Below are 14,939 nucleotides of genomic sequence, written 5' to 3'. Positions count from 1 at the left end.
AAATTGACTCTCACAATCATCAGATTCAGTTATCACATACATTTTATTTTAGATACAGCAAATCCAGAATTAAGAGCAATGGCACTTGGGCTGATAATGTGCAATGAATAAAACTATTTAACTATTGGGAAGATACAATAAGTGCAGTTACATAACTCACTATTTAAATTACCTTAAAAAAAATAATGTCATCACTCTGGTCAACAGCCTGACCTTGGCACCAGGGGTCACATATTCTGACAGCTGTCGTTAGAATATGTGACCCCACTAAAATAAGGGAGGAAATGTCTGACACACCACCCAAACCATTTCAGGTGACTTCTTTTACCTCCCCAGGACTGCCCAAAAACCTGTCATCACTCTGGTCAGCAGCCTGACCTTGGCATGAGGGGTCACATATTCTGACCCCACTGTAACCCCACACCAACCGCCCAATTACAGATGACTTCTTTTACCTTGTAGAATGTACGCGCTTCAAGTCGGATGATGTCATGTTCTGACGACACTTGACCTTTGAAGAGCGTACATTCGCTAGTGATTATCACATATCGGCTACAGTATCTCGTTAGGCATAATATCCTAATTATATCTGCGCATAATGGATCAGAAAATGCTTGCGGAACTGAAGAAGTATCTTCTTGAGGAGGAATATGCCAAAAATGCCGATAAACATCGGCTTTACATCCTGAAAAGGAAAGCCTCGAACTTCTGCTTGATTGGTAATGTAATTAGCACAACAGAAAAGAGTAATAAGCTAGTTAAGGGAATACCCTGCATACGGAAAAAAAAAGTACATACATACCTGTGTATATATATATATATATATATATATATATATATATATATATACGCCGAGGGGGAGGGGGTCATTAACTAAGTCACCCGACTCTTTAGCATAGCTTACACATTAAATTCTAGCATTTAGTGCAGTATTTGAACGCTTCTGGTCTTTTACATTCTGTTATTTTAATGAAACGAAAAGGGAGTGGGAAAAAGGTTATCTCTAGAGAGGTGCTGTGTGCAGGGGATGATGGAAATATGTGTGTTACTTTGTTACTAAAGTTCGCACGCATATTAACATTTAAGTAATACATTAATGTGAAATAATAAGGTGACTAGGCTACTGTTTACTGTAAAAGAGAGTGGGCTACGGAATCGCATGACTCCGGGGAGGGGGGAGGAGCCTTCATCAGAAAACGAGGCTGCCAGGTATCCAGGTGGACAGCCAGCACAGACCCACACAGTCTGCAAAGGGATGCCACCTCATGTGGAGTGTTTGTCCTGAAAGTAAGTTTATGTTTTTGTCTGTCATACTATGTCTACTTTTACCATACCTGTAAAGTATTTAAAAAAATGTTTACATTTTTTGTTTCTCTTACATCAACAGTTTGGTGGTTTATATGTTACAGCTGCACTATGCACTGACCAATGAGTTTTTTAAACTTATGTCATATTAGTATGCAGAGAAAATACTTGCAGAGGAACCTCTGACCTTCTCAAATGAAATCATATAATAATCATATAATACATTTCTTAAATGATTAATGTTATGTTCATGTAAGAACTACTCTTAGTCACTGATACTGAAGGAACTATTTTGTGTTCCGTGATACTATGTAAAACTGCACATTGATATGTTAACTGATATATAGAAAGTAGTCCTTGTTAATGGCTGATTGAAGGAGACAGATACAGTAAAGTCAAGGTCAACTTTATTTCTGTGTCCTGCGTGAATGTTGTGTATGTGTGAAAACACAACAATACATTGATACAATTTATTGATAAGTCATATTGTCTTCAATGATGACCTGAGTGAACTGTGCCACTATTGTGGGGAGAAAGTGACTGTGGAGGAGCAAGGAAAGACAGTGGGGAAGAAACAGAGAAAACCACTGTCAACTACTTGGGTAAAAAAGCTCTTTTTAAAATAAGGCACTCCATCACTGTATGTATGTACATATACATACATACATATATATACACTCACGCACACGTATATGTGTGTGTGTGTATATATATATTTATCATAGCTATATGTTGTACTGTATCTCAGATATTCACCCTGAAAATGTTGCTTTTTTGCTATGACCTTTGTTGTTACAGATCCAGTGTGACATGTGTGACCGGTGGTTCCACATGCAGTGTGTTGGAAGGCCTGACCCCATGAAGTCGTACAGCTGTGCGGTGTGCCGATCTTGATCTCCCCCTCCCCTCCCTTTCTGATGTTTAATATTAAAGTTATTGGTTAAGTTATAGTAATATTAAGTTATTGTTAAATTGTTAAGTTCAAGTGTGAAGTTAAGTTAAAGTTAGATTAAAATGTTAACGTTGTACATATTTTTTGCGTTATCATTATATGATTTGTATCACAAAACTTTTGTAACAAAACATTAAAACACCTCATTGTAAATGAAAGCTTTGTTTTTACTAATATCATAACATGTCTGTTGCACTACGCAGTGGTACTAAATGGTGCATTTATATTACATTTGTGGAAAAATTGTTTTAGTTATACATGAGAAGGGCAGAGTCACCTGAAATGGTTTGGGTGGTGTGTCAGACATTTCCTCCCGTATTATAATGGGGTCACATATTCTGACGACAGCTGTCAAAATATGGGACCCCTCATGCCAAGGTCAGGCTGTTGACCAGAGTGATGACGGGTTTTTGGTCAGTCCTGGGGAGGTAAAAGAAGTCACCTGAAATGGTTTGGGTGGTGCATCAGGAATTCTTCTCCCAAGTTACAGTGGGGTCACATATTCTGACGACAGCTGTCAGAATATGTGACCCCTGGTGCCAAGGTCAGGCTGTTGACCAGAGTGATGACAGGTTTTTGGTCATACATGGGAGGTAAAAGAAGTCACCTGAAATGGTTTGGGTGGTGCATCAGGAATTTTTTTCCAAGTTACAGTGGGGTCACATATTCTGATGACAGCTGTCAGAATATGTGACCCCTGGTGCCAAGGTCAGGCTGTTGACCAGAGTGATGGCATGTTTTTGGTCATACATGGGAGGTAAAAGAAGTCACCTGAAATGGTTTGGGTGGTGTGTCAGACATTTCCTCCCATATTTTAGTGGGGTCACATATTCCAATGGCCTGAAGTTGTCAGCGTGAGGTCAGCTTAGTAAGGTGTTGGTTCCGTAAGAAATGCAACAATAGGCTACTCTGCAAGTTCAAGTTGAAGTTTATTTAAAGCCCAGTGTCACAGTTTACAGTCTCAAAGGGCTTTACATGCGCACAGGATTAAAACAACCAGAGCAGGGTGGCACTCCCTGACTCGATCCTCATAGCGAGCACGAAAAAACTCCTCAAAAAACCCAGATGCCAGGGAAAATCTTCAGAAGGACCACAGAGAGAGGAGACCCCTTCTAGGCCAGCCAGGTGTGCAATAGGTGCCAACCCAGTGGGCAAATTACAAACAATACAGCAATAAAGAAAATGAGAACACAACAAGTAGACAATATAAAGAATGACAAAACAGCAGGGGCTGTTTTGCCCTAAGATGCCATCAGTTCACATTCAAATTTTGACTCCGTTTTCTCGTCATAACGCGTTATTCTTCTGTGTTTACTCGAGATCTTCAGCATTTAAGTCTTTATCACGAAATAATGAAACTTTGTTTTCCCGTCATACTGACATAATTAATGCGATTTCTCGGGAAAACGGTGAATTGTTTATTTAGTTTCGTCATTTCGTGATAATGACATCAATAAGTCGACATCTCGAGATGTCGGAGGAAACGAAGAAAAATAACACGTTATCATGAGAAATTAAATATAAATCCACAGCATCTCATGGCTTCCGTACTTTATGATGTGATAAACCAGCATTTGTAAACAAAAAACTTCGCACCGTATTCACCTTAATTTGTTTGTAGACTGACAGTAACCAATAGCAGTGTATGCAACTGCAGCGCGACATTTGCTTTGGGGAAGGAGTTACTTGTATCTAGGAGACGCAAATCACAAAAGGATTACAGAAATTGTACTCCGTATTCTGTTGATATTGCGCATTTTGAACATGGCTTGAAAATGAACACTTGAGTTTTCGAACGGAGCGCGGACTGGAGAGGCTAGTGCGCCGGGAATATCCAATTCCAACGCCGAGTCCGAACGATAACAAATAACTGGTGTCCCCGTTAAATGCATTTTTAAGAAGATATCTGAACAGCAGTAAACGTTCATGGAGAATATTATTCGGCGGTTGGACAGGATCGAGTTAGACATCAAAGAGTAATCTGCCCCTCAAACAAGAAGACGAGCGGGAAATAACTCTGTTTCGGTAAGTTTATTTCTGTAGCCTGCTGGCTTTTGTCTTCGACTGCCGCACACTCGGATACGTTCGCATTTGTTCATCTGCTTTATCCCTTAATGTGGTTGAATTGAACTTTTGTACTAATTTTGCTTCTATAAGAAGCTGTGCGGAGAATGCATAATGCTGAAAACGCACAGATATGATCCACAGACAAGGTAACACAACGTGTTGTTGGTAGGCTATATCATGGCGATTGTTTCATAAGAGCACCTGGAATCCTAAACGAACTTTTAATCAATCTTCCTTTCTTCTCCACTTTTTTTCTCTCCAGCATCCTGCAAGACCTATTGAGATTACTGGAACGGTTGTGCTAGTGCCACATATTTAATGATTTAATAAAGGCCTGAAAATACACACAGAGATATTTTATAATCTCGATCAATGGCTGCACAGGTGCTTAGCGTAGAGCTAACACGGAGAATCTCAGCATAGTAATGAATTCGTTACTTCTGTTAAATACAGGTTTTTGTTTCTCATTAGTTTTAAACAGACACCATTCATCAAACAAAATAACAGGTCTTTTGCACAGTTATTATCCAACAGATGAAAGAAAAACACACATATTCACTCACGTTCTCATTCACCACAATGAAATGTACACTCACACGAGCCATTTTCATTCATTTCGCGCTAGCCGCCAGCCCGAGAATTACTGTACTAATCAATACGGTACCTTCTAGAAAACATTTAACGTAGTTTAACACGGTAAACACAAACAAGGATTACCAAACCATCACGGTAAATTAGTTCACTCAAACATCACCAGCTCACCTGAAAATACACACAGAGATATTTTATAAACTTGGTGAATGGCTGCACAAGTGCTTAGCATAGAGCTAACACGGAGAATCTCAGCATAGTAGTGAATTTGTTCGATACCCCGTGACTAGCAACACGCGGAGCACTACCTAGTGCGACACTACCACCTACTGGGCGCCAATGAACTTGCTGGTAATAAAGAACAAGAACTGTACGAAGTATATAGACATATGGGCTGTCGACTCCAAACTCCTCTGCTGAACTGAAAGAAAGACGGATTACATAATGTCTCACTGTGCTACAACTGCATCAGTAGATATAATTTCTGAAGAGGAGGACGCCATCTTGGATGGAAGGCCAGCGTGGGTCCTCCCATCACAGAGTTGTCTGCACTGTGTGGGGTGCTACAGAATAGACTGGACCAAAACTATGTTGTGTATCACCATGCACGAGTTGGTGCGGATAGATTTGCAATGGAGACCTCAGAAGCTGGGTTGCTCTTGGCAATGCTCAACATTTAGTGTTTCATTTATGTTCCCAAAAAGCATTTATATTATATGCTATGATATTATAGTATATTCTTTCTAATGTATTATATTCTATGTTGTACATTGATATATATATATATATATATATATATATATATATATGTATATATACATATGTGTGTGTGTGTCAATATGCCTTATAATTTAGATTATACTGTATTTTCTTTATAATAAAATTTGTGTAATTCATTTTTGTTTAAGTTAAGTTTAAGTGATTGCATACACACACTGTGAACATGTCCTTTGCATTTAACCCATCCAACACACCAGTAGTGAACACACACACCAGACACAGGAGCAGTTTTCCTTGGTGACCATTGGGGTTAAGAGCACGCTCAAGGGCACACAGCCGTGGATGATGGGCCTGGAAATCAAACCAGCAACCCTCCAGTCACAAGCCCGGTTCTCTAACCTTTAAACCATGGCTGACCATCTATTTTCCAGACTATCTATACAATCTACCTATGAACATAAAACAACACCACCAGTATTGATAATATTAATAATAATAACAACAATAATATTTATAATATAAGCCATATGAAATGTTGGGGGGGGGGCACAATAGACCAATGGGGAAGGGTTTTAGAGGAGAAGCAAGACATTGCTCAACCAATCCAAAGTAAGACTTTTGACCATTTGCAGGATACCTGGTGGCCCGAGGTGTGAAGTGCAAATGTTCCCTTGCAAGCACCCCCAAGGGATTATTCACAATGGCAACTATGGGCTCTAGGCAGACCCCCAAACCTGGCACATATTTAGGAGTATTCTATGCTGCCGAGTATCCGGGAATATACAGGGGTATTCCAGTGCGGATACACCTCTTTTCACGCAGTGGAAGTGCACACACTGTTTATTTGGACATGATCACTACTTACTGAAACAATTGTATTACATCAGAGCAAGCATTTTGATTACACGATCAGCTTGTCCTCCGTCTTGACTGAAGAGAGACCTGGGAAGGGGGCGTGACTTCTCTTGAGTAATCTGATTGGTGAATTCAAAAATCCTAGCTGTAATGTCCCACGAGGGCAAACAACAAAAACCCGCTAATTTCGTTGTACAGTTAAAACGCAGCTTTACAGTTGCAGCCTACAGTTAGCCTTAGTTCACAGGGGAAAAAAGTTTGCTCTGGTAAGGTACTTGGAGGATAATTATCGGGCTGTTGTTCCAATTTTTCGTATAAAAAAATTTCGATTTCGACAAAACTACCAAGTACTGGGTGTTTGGACGACGGAGCCTATTACCGACGCCAGGTTTTGCTACTGGTAAGCTGCTCATTGCATGAAATGTATAACATATCTTACTTTAGCTTACTCGACGCTGCCTGATTGTATAAAAAAGTCAGATGAGGGAAAATTCGGAATTGCAAGAAATATAGTCGGAATTCCAAAAAATAAGGTTGGGATTCTGAGAAATGAAGTCGGAATTGCGAAAAATAGGGTCGCAATAAAGCAAAAAAAAAATTGTAATGTGGCGGGAACGGGCTTCCGTAGTTCTACAGTTGAGACTTGGCGTCTGTTTGTTAAATTCAGATCAGGCGACGAGTCTGATGAGAATTGTTAACTTTAGGTTAAAAGCTACATTTTCTACGTTAGTTCTTCTAAGTGAAGACTTTTGAAATCCAGATCCTTTAAAGTAATTCTTTTAGAAAAGCTGCTCACGAAATGTTCTCTCTCATTGATCAGCCAGTAAATAGTTAGTACGGGAGGTTATCCATGCCAAAATGAAAACGGTAAAATGAAAGTTCAAACCCCGGTTTGACATTTCTTTTTCAAAACCTGTGCGCACATATCCTGCCATTTAATTTTCGACATGAACGCGCTGTATCTGCCATAATGAAAATGCAAAGGCAAACCAGCATTGCGTTTTCGTTTCCCACTTTACCTTGGGCGTTGGGCGTTACCGAAGACACGGACAATATCTCCAAGCCTATCTAAAATGACTTCGACTCTGAGTAAAACGAAGTCTTCACCCTGACAATTCGCTAACTTCGCTCACTCGCCGTCTCTGGGAATGCATGCGCCATTAGGCGCTTTCGGGCCGAACAGTTCTAGGGTCTCATTTGATAAGAACTAACATACGTTCTAGGGCCTTTTTTCTGTTTGCATTCGCACCACTAGTAGGAACGCTGAAGTGACGTAAGCCGGCTGGCCGTACAGCAGCTAAGAGCTGTTGTTAACGACTAACCATGGATAGCTGCACATTTTGAAGTACAAATTTAATGACTTTTAAGACCTTTTAAATACCTCCGAAAGGAAAAAATACCATTACTGCGACAAAAGAAATCGACAAACTAGACTGCAGCATACACAATTAACCAGTTTTATTGAATTTGAATGACAGAAATATTGAGCGCACATTAGGTAACATATAACTGCCTAATTAACGAAAATAATACTGTATGGCGACAGTACTTGTCCAATGGAAAAAAATGTCCCCCTGCATTTATGCATTTACCACCGCAATAGCAGTGAATGACTCGGTGGACATAGTAGTTTTCGGGTGCTAGCATAGCGCTTGTGCCTGACGCTTGCTCGTAGCATCGTGTTTTTTTGTTTTGTTTTGGGGTTTTTTTTCCTTTTTCCCCGCCGCAGCCCTCAAATCGTATCAAAAACTAAATGTAAAACGTTCTAAGACTTTATATTTTGCACGGATCTTTAAAAATGGCGATTGCAATCATCGTGCGTCTGGACCAATGGCTGTACGCCTAGGTCACAAGAGGCGCTTTCGCACCGGAGGAACTTTTCCATAGTTCTTAGAACTGTCGGAGAAAGTACCCCCTTTTTCGCGCAATAGGAACCTTGTGACATAGGTGTACAGCCATTGGTCCAGACGCAGGTATACGACGATTGCGACCGGTAAAGACATGGTTTTTATGTTTTATTTTACCGGTATTTTATATCTCCCAACAATGACCATTTCTGCAACGTCCAATTTATATTTTTTTATTGAAGAGGTAGCGTACACTCCGCTTCGGTAGGTGCTTGTGTGTCCGCGATCCAGATTTTAACCTAAAATAAGAATGTGTTTATCCAGCCTACGATTTGAGGGCTGCGGCGGGGAAAATGGAAAAAAAAACGAAACACGATGCTACGAGCAAGCGTCAGGCACAAGCGCTATGCTAGCACCCGAAAACTACTATGTCCACCGAGTCATTCACTGCTATTGCGGTGGTAAATGCATAAATGCAGGGGGACATTTTTTTCCATTGTACAGGTACTGTCGCCATACAGTATTATTTTCGTTAATGAGAAGGCAGTTATATGTCTAATGTGCACTCAATATTTCTGTCATTCAAATTCAATAAAACTGGTAAGTTGTGTATACTGTAGTCTTGTTTGTCGATTTCTTTTGCCACAGTAATGGCATTTTTTCCCTTTTGGAGATATTTAAAATGTCTTAAAAGTCATTAAATTTGTACTTAAAAATGTGCAGCTATCCATGGTTAGGCGTAAACAACAGCTCTTAGCTGCTGCACCCTCTGCCGACTTACATCACTTCAGCGTTCCTACTGGCGGTGCGAATGCAAACAGAAAAAAGGCCCTAGAACGTATGTAGTTCTAGGGGAAGCTCCCCAGGGGGTAGTTCCTATCAAATGAGACCCTAGAACTGTGCTGTCCGAAAGCCCCTAAGGTTTCTATTGCGCTGCGGAAGTACCTACCCTGAAGTAGGAGCTAAAAAAGCCCCTCAAAACGGCGTTATAAGAACTATGATCATTCCTGCGGTGCGAACACGCGAAAAATGGGGTACTTTCTCCAACAGTTCTAAGAACTATGGAAAAGTTCCTCCGGTGCGAAAGCGCCTATTGTTACCTCTATTAGGCTTTCGGGCACTTTCGCGGTCACATGTCTTCCACTATTAAGGTCCGTGTCTTCAGTAATGCCCATTTCTCCTTAACATATATTTGCATGTAGGCGAACTCGAAAATGAAAAGGCAAAGTGGGAAACGAAAACGCAATGCTGCTTTGCCTTTGCATTTTCATTTTGGCAGATACTGCGTGTTCATGTCAAAAATTAAATCGCAAACTGGGATTTTGCCATAGGATTATCAACTTTGTCTTTTCGTTTCCATTTTGTCCGATTTGTACCACAAAATCTGTTCAAAGGAAAAGACTAACAAATGAAATGAAATGACAAAAAGATATTTTAATTTTATTTTTATTTTTGTCAGAAAAGACTGGTGTTTGTCTTGAAAATGAAAATGAAAATCGAGTTATCTAATTTCATTTTTCATTTTGGCAGGATATGTGCGCACAGGTATTGAAAAAGAAATGTCAAACCGTTTTCAGTTTCATTTTCATTTTGGCATGGATGACCTCCCACAAGTTAGCAAGTGTGCTGATAAATTAATTTATACATGATGTAACATTTAGCCTGACATTTAATGTCTTGGTTCAAACTAATCTTATCTTAGATGAGTGCATTGTCTTAACCTCATTTTCCTCTACCTCTGTTCTGTTGTATCATGTATCTGCCTTATTCTGATAGGAAATGTGTGTAAATAAAGAGCAGTTTTGCATGAGAGTGTGTATACTCTTGATTAATTTGATGATTATCTTAATTAGGGTGTATGCATTTACTTACACGGTTCTTTGCGATTCTAATAATTATAATAATCGGGATGCGTGTAATTAGTCAGGAGACAAGTGACAAGATGGCCACTGATGAAACGGACATGTCATCCACATCTGTGGGGCAGTCGTGTGGAGTTCTTCCTGAATCACATGACACAGGTAGGAAACACTCACCTGTTTCACTGAGTGTCCTCCTTCTGTATTCTGGTCCTCTCTGTGCTTGTGTAGGTTGGTAGGTTGGCGTGTGTGTGTACAGTTTGTGTGTTTGTGTTGTAGAGCTGCTGAAGACAGGCGTGATGAAAGAGGAGATCTCACAGTCAAACGGTTACACCCGAGGAAGAGACTCGTCCATCAGACCTAGCATCAAATACACTGAGGAGGAGAAACCCATAGACAAAGACTGTCTGTGTAGGGCAAGATCTCTGGGACTGATCCTGTAGTCTCTCTCTCTTTCTCTTTCTGCATGTAAAGGGTGCAGTGGTTAAAAGCAAAATTCAAACACTCCCCAGTTTCTACAACATCATAATGTTTTTGACTGATGTATGTTTGGCAGATATTTGGTTTTTAAGCACTCTCAGGAAAATTCAAAATGTTTTTCATCGTTAGCTGCTGAAAATGAAAAGTAAAAACGGGCACGATAGAGTTAAATGTCAGTGTGAATGCTGAACTGTGTCCCTATACTGATGGTCCCATACCCAGATAGTATTGGGTCTTATCAGACTGTAAGGGCTGCCCTTTTAGGGTTAGGGTTAGTAGGGTTAGTGTTATTTAGAGTGTATTTTAGTCTGACTGAAGTCTATTGTTGATATTTAGAGTGTCTTTTAGTCTGACTGAAGTCTATTGTTGTTATGTAGAGTGTCTTTTAGTCTGACTGAAGTCTATTGTTGATATGTAGAGTGTATTTTAGTCTGACTGAAGTCTGTTGTTGTTATTTATATTTTTCTCCTTATTTCCCCAGACTGTGAGGATTGCCGGTCTTTCTTCATTGGTAAATGTGAGGTGCACGGCCCCCCCACGTTCATCCCCGACACCCCCGTGCCCATAGGGGTCACAGAAAGAGCCAGACGCACCCTTCCCTCAGGACTAGAGGTCAGGAGGTCAAGCATCCCAAACGCAGAGCTGGGCGTGTTTAACCAGGGTGACACTATACCCAGAGGGACACACTTTGGCCCCTATGAAGACCAGATGTCTGACAGAGAAGACACCAAGGACAGTGGATACTCCTGGGTGGTGAGTGAACCTGTTAATTAATGATATAAGAAGGTTTTCAGTTGGCATTTACTGGGGCTCTGTGCAGTGAAGCCAAATTCCTCTTGCATTGCATTTACCGATGTTCTGTGTCATCAGCCGCTGGTAGGAGCTTCAACAAATTATTTTACACTCATTTCAATTCAGAGAACCTCACGCTCTATCAGACCTCTGACATAAACCTGGAATTGGTCATAAAATGTGCAGTGAAAGACTGTATGCATAACAAATCAACATTTATGAAGGAAAAACCTCTTTTCCTTAGCTCTTCAAACGTCAGCAGTGTGAAGATCATGTTGATGAGAAGAGAGAGAATTTTTCCAACTGGATGAGGTGAGATACTGAGCACAGAGATCATTCCTGTTCCTTATTTTTCACATATTTATGTTAAATGTACAGACATTGTACATTCATACGTTCAGTGGTAAAACTTAACTGTGTTTTGTATCAGAGGTAACTATATTTCTGAGGAAACCTTGCTGTCCAGTATTTTGGTGTTCAGACATTCTCAGGAATCAAACTTACAACCTTCCAGATACTGATCTGTTTTCTCTTTACCCCTGACTGCGTGACACCCCCTCACATTCACTGTTCTCATAGACCAGATGAGACCAGAATTTATACAAACACCAATCAGCATGGAGATCCTCTGATCACATGAGTTTTCATATTTGATGCATGTATTTTAGGAGCGCGCTGTGCACCCACACATGAATCACTACTTATTTTCTTTTCAACGAGGTTTCATATGACAAAACACACGCACAGATACACAAACAAACGCGCACACACACACACACTCATAGAATGTTTTGTAGATTTTTTTTCTCCAAGTTGTCCAAAAAGATCAGGAAAACTCAGTGTCAAAGAGCCAACGGCTTTGGGATTCAAATATGTAGCATCAAACGAGATGACATACATAAAACAATTCTTGTTATATCCTCATGCATGAAACTGGGTGCACTAATGAATGAAAGAGTGATATTTAATACATTAAATGTGAACATAAATAAATGCATCTACAACTGAAAGACAAAAATAGTCAGGCGTAATGTTTAGTTAATTATTTTTCCATTTTACGTGGTTTATTTTGAGTTTATTCAGTAACATACTCAGTCATTGATTAATTTCCCAATTATTTGTCCCAGTCCCAAAGTTTCTCATATCATCAGTGTGTCAGTGAAAAGGGAATTATCCTGAGTAAGGCTGAGTCAGACCCTCAGACCTCAGGATTGGAGCTTTCACATTCTCTGTATAACACATTAATTAGCTCTTAGTACAGGGGGTGTGAAACCTCTTCATTAAATCCACACAGTGTAAAACAAAAATAAGATGTCTAAAAGAGAAAGAAAAATAGTAGAATGGCGAAGATCTCCATACCCCTAAATGGCATGTCCCACCCAATGACATTCTGACCAGTCCACATATCTGCTAAGCTTTACACAGCTTCACATGGTGCTTTTGAGTATGCTGTGTGTTACTGCCCAAACTGTAAGACTTTTCTGTTTGTCCTGTACAGTAATCGCTGTAACTAAATACATTCATGGATTTTATTTACAGACTAACAGTAAAACACGTCTAATGTTAGGGGTCTAGGTGCTGAAAGGTCTACAGCACAAATGAGTAACTATATATCCATGACTGAAGAAGGGCAGATCTTAACAAACTGTACAAATGACTAATAAATAATAGTGAGTAATAATAAAGAGATGAGTCACATTGAGATCATCTCATTAAATCGGTCTCCATTTCACTGAAATGTTGCATAATCTCACGTTTGCTTGCCCACTGATACACCTGGTGCATCTTATGTGCCATTATCAGCATGACACTGAAGGATCCTGAACCATGTCCTCCATTAAGCAGGCTGCATAACCAAACCTTCATCACAAAATGAAATGTTTCAGCTGTCCGCAATTCTTCAGAGTTGCTAATGAGGATACTGATTCAGTTCAGAAAAGCTGGGAGTAAGGACAGCATATAGACGTGGGCATTTTGGGCATAAACACCAAGCTCTGATTGGTCCAAGGAGGATGGTTTATCCTTTGGTGCCAGAGGCACTGGGCATTTTTGCCAGTGATGAGGAATGTTTGGTGTGAAGAGCGCGCTCTTGTCTCTTTCTCGGCCGGTAAACTGGTTAGTCACGCAAAACTCGGATATTTCAGGAAACGATCGGAGGACGAGAATGTTGGTGTTACGTGGAATGTGACGTTTTAAAATACAAAACCAGGGCCTTCATATGTGGGCGTGGTCACTTTAGCGTTTTTCCCTTTTCCCTTTTTGCCCCATTTTCTGGGAGAAATCCGGTTCCCATACTCCTGTATTTCCCTTCCGGTGCCGCAGGGTGAGGAATACTGCCTGTATCCTCAGATACATGTCACATCCACTACCACTTTACAGCACCTGCCAGCTCCCAGGCGTCTCCATGGGAACGTAACGGGGTGGAGACCTGTGCTGTTTCCTGGATTCACTCATCAATGCTGAACAGAGCGCTGAGTGAGATGGTGGGGAGTGTACACTCGTCTGTTTGTGCCTCGCAGGACACAAACCCACCCGATCTCGTGACAACACCCCAGCCAGCTAGTGTTACTGCTGGGATTCCTCCTCTATTAGAGCATTCCAATTGTGTTAGTCTGCTCCAACTCTGTTCATCCTTCCTGGCACTTTTTCATTGTAAAATTTGGTTCAGTCATGTGTTATTTACATATGTGTCTAATGAGTGTTAAAAGAGTTTTGTTTAATACGAGGCAGTGAGCGTCCCCTTAAATCAGAGTCACAAAAACACGAAAACTCCATTTAGAGACATGACTTTTTAAATTGATCCTTAACTTATCCATGACTTCACTTATCCATCCATTCCTCTTCTCATTTTCTGCCTTAACTTAGTATTCTCTTCTGCAATGTAAACCTCTTTATCTGCCTCATGTCTCACTCTTGACCTTTTCCCTCATCACACTCTCTCTCTTTCTCTCTAAGGTATGTGAACTGTGCCCGTAATGATGAAGAGCAGAATCTGGTGGCTCTTCAGTACAAAGGGGGGGTTCTGTTCCGCAGCTGTAGACCCATCGCTGCTGGAGAGGAGCTGCTGGTCTGGTGTGGAGAAGAATATACCAAGGACCAGGACGACCCAGCGGACTGCCACTGGGACAAGCCATTTTCCCCTGAGAAAGGTAACAGATGATTTTTTTTCCCCGTTTTCCCATTCAATTCCCTACATTTGTGTGTATATGTGTTTTTTTGTTTTTTTTAAGAGAATGGTTTAGTTGTACTTTAAATTGATGCTGAGGTCAATGTCAGTTTGGTCTTTTAATGTTGTTTATAGATTTTTGTCCAGGCTGTGATGTGGTTTTCTGGTCCTGTTGTGGACATGTCCCTCTCTTTGTTTAGGCCACATTTCCTTGCAAAACCTCATTAAGACATGGCATCCTGAAGAGTCCCTGAGTTTACTAAAGACCAGAGAGATTAAATCAGAAGACGTGCCACTGAGCCCAG

The 14,939-nt window shown here is 40.5% G+C and overlaps 2 protein-coding genes across 2 annotated transcripts in view; one reads left to right on the top strand and one right to left on the bottom strand.

Annotated features, from left to right (window-relative positions):
- LOC115823849 (uncharacterized) overlaps positions 1 to 14,939 on the bottom strand; it is a 664,236-nt gene that overhangs the window by 177,231 nt on the left and 472,066 nt on the right.
- The window catches only part of LOC115824128 (uncharacterized), a 247,675-nt gene that overhangs the window by 78,344 nt on the left and 154,392 nt on the right, over positions 1 to 14,939 (top strand).

Source organism: Chanos chanos, chromosome 11 (assembly GCF_902362185.1).
Source record: "Chanos chanos chromosome 11, fChaCha1.1, whole genome shotgun sequence".
Taxonomy (NCBI): Eukaryota; Metazoa; Chordata; class Actinopteri; order Gonorynchiformes; family Chanidae; genus Chanos; species Chanos chanos.
The sequence above is the reverse complement of the archived record's forward strand: the minus strand, read 5'-3'. Positions and strand labels throughout refer to the sequence as shown.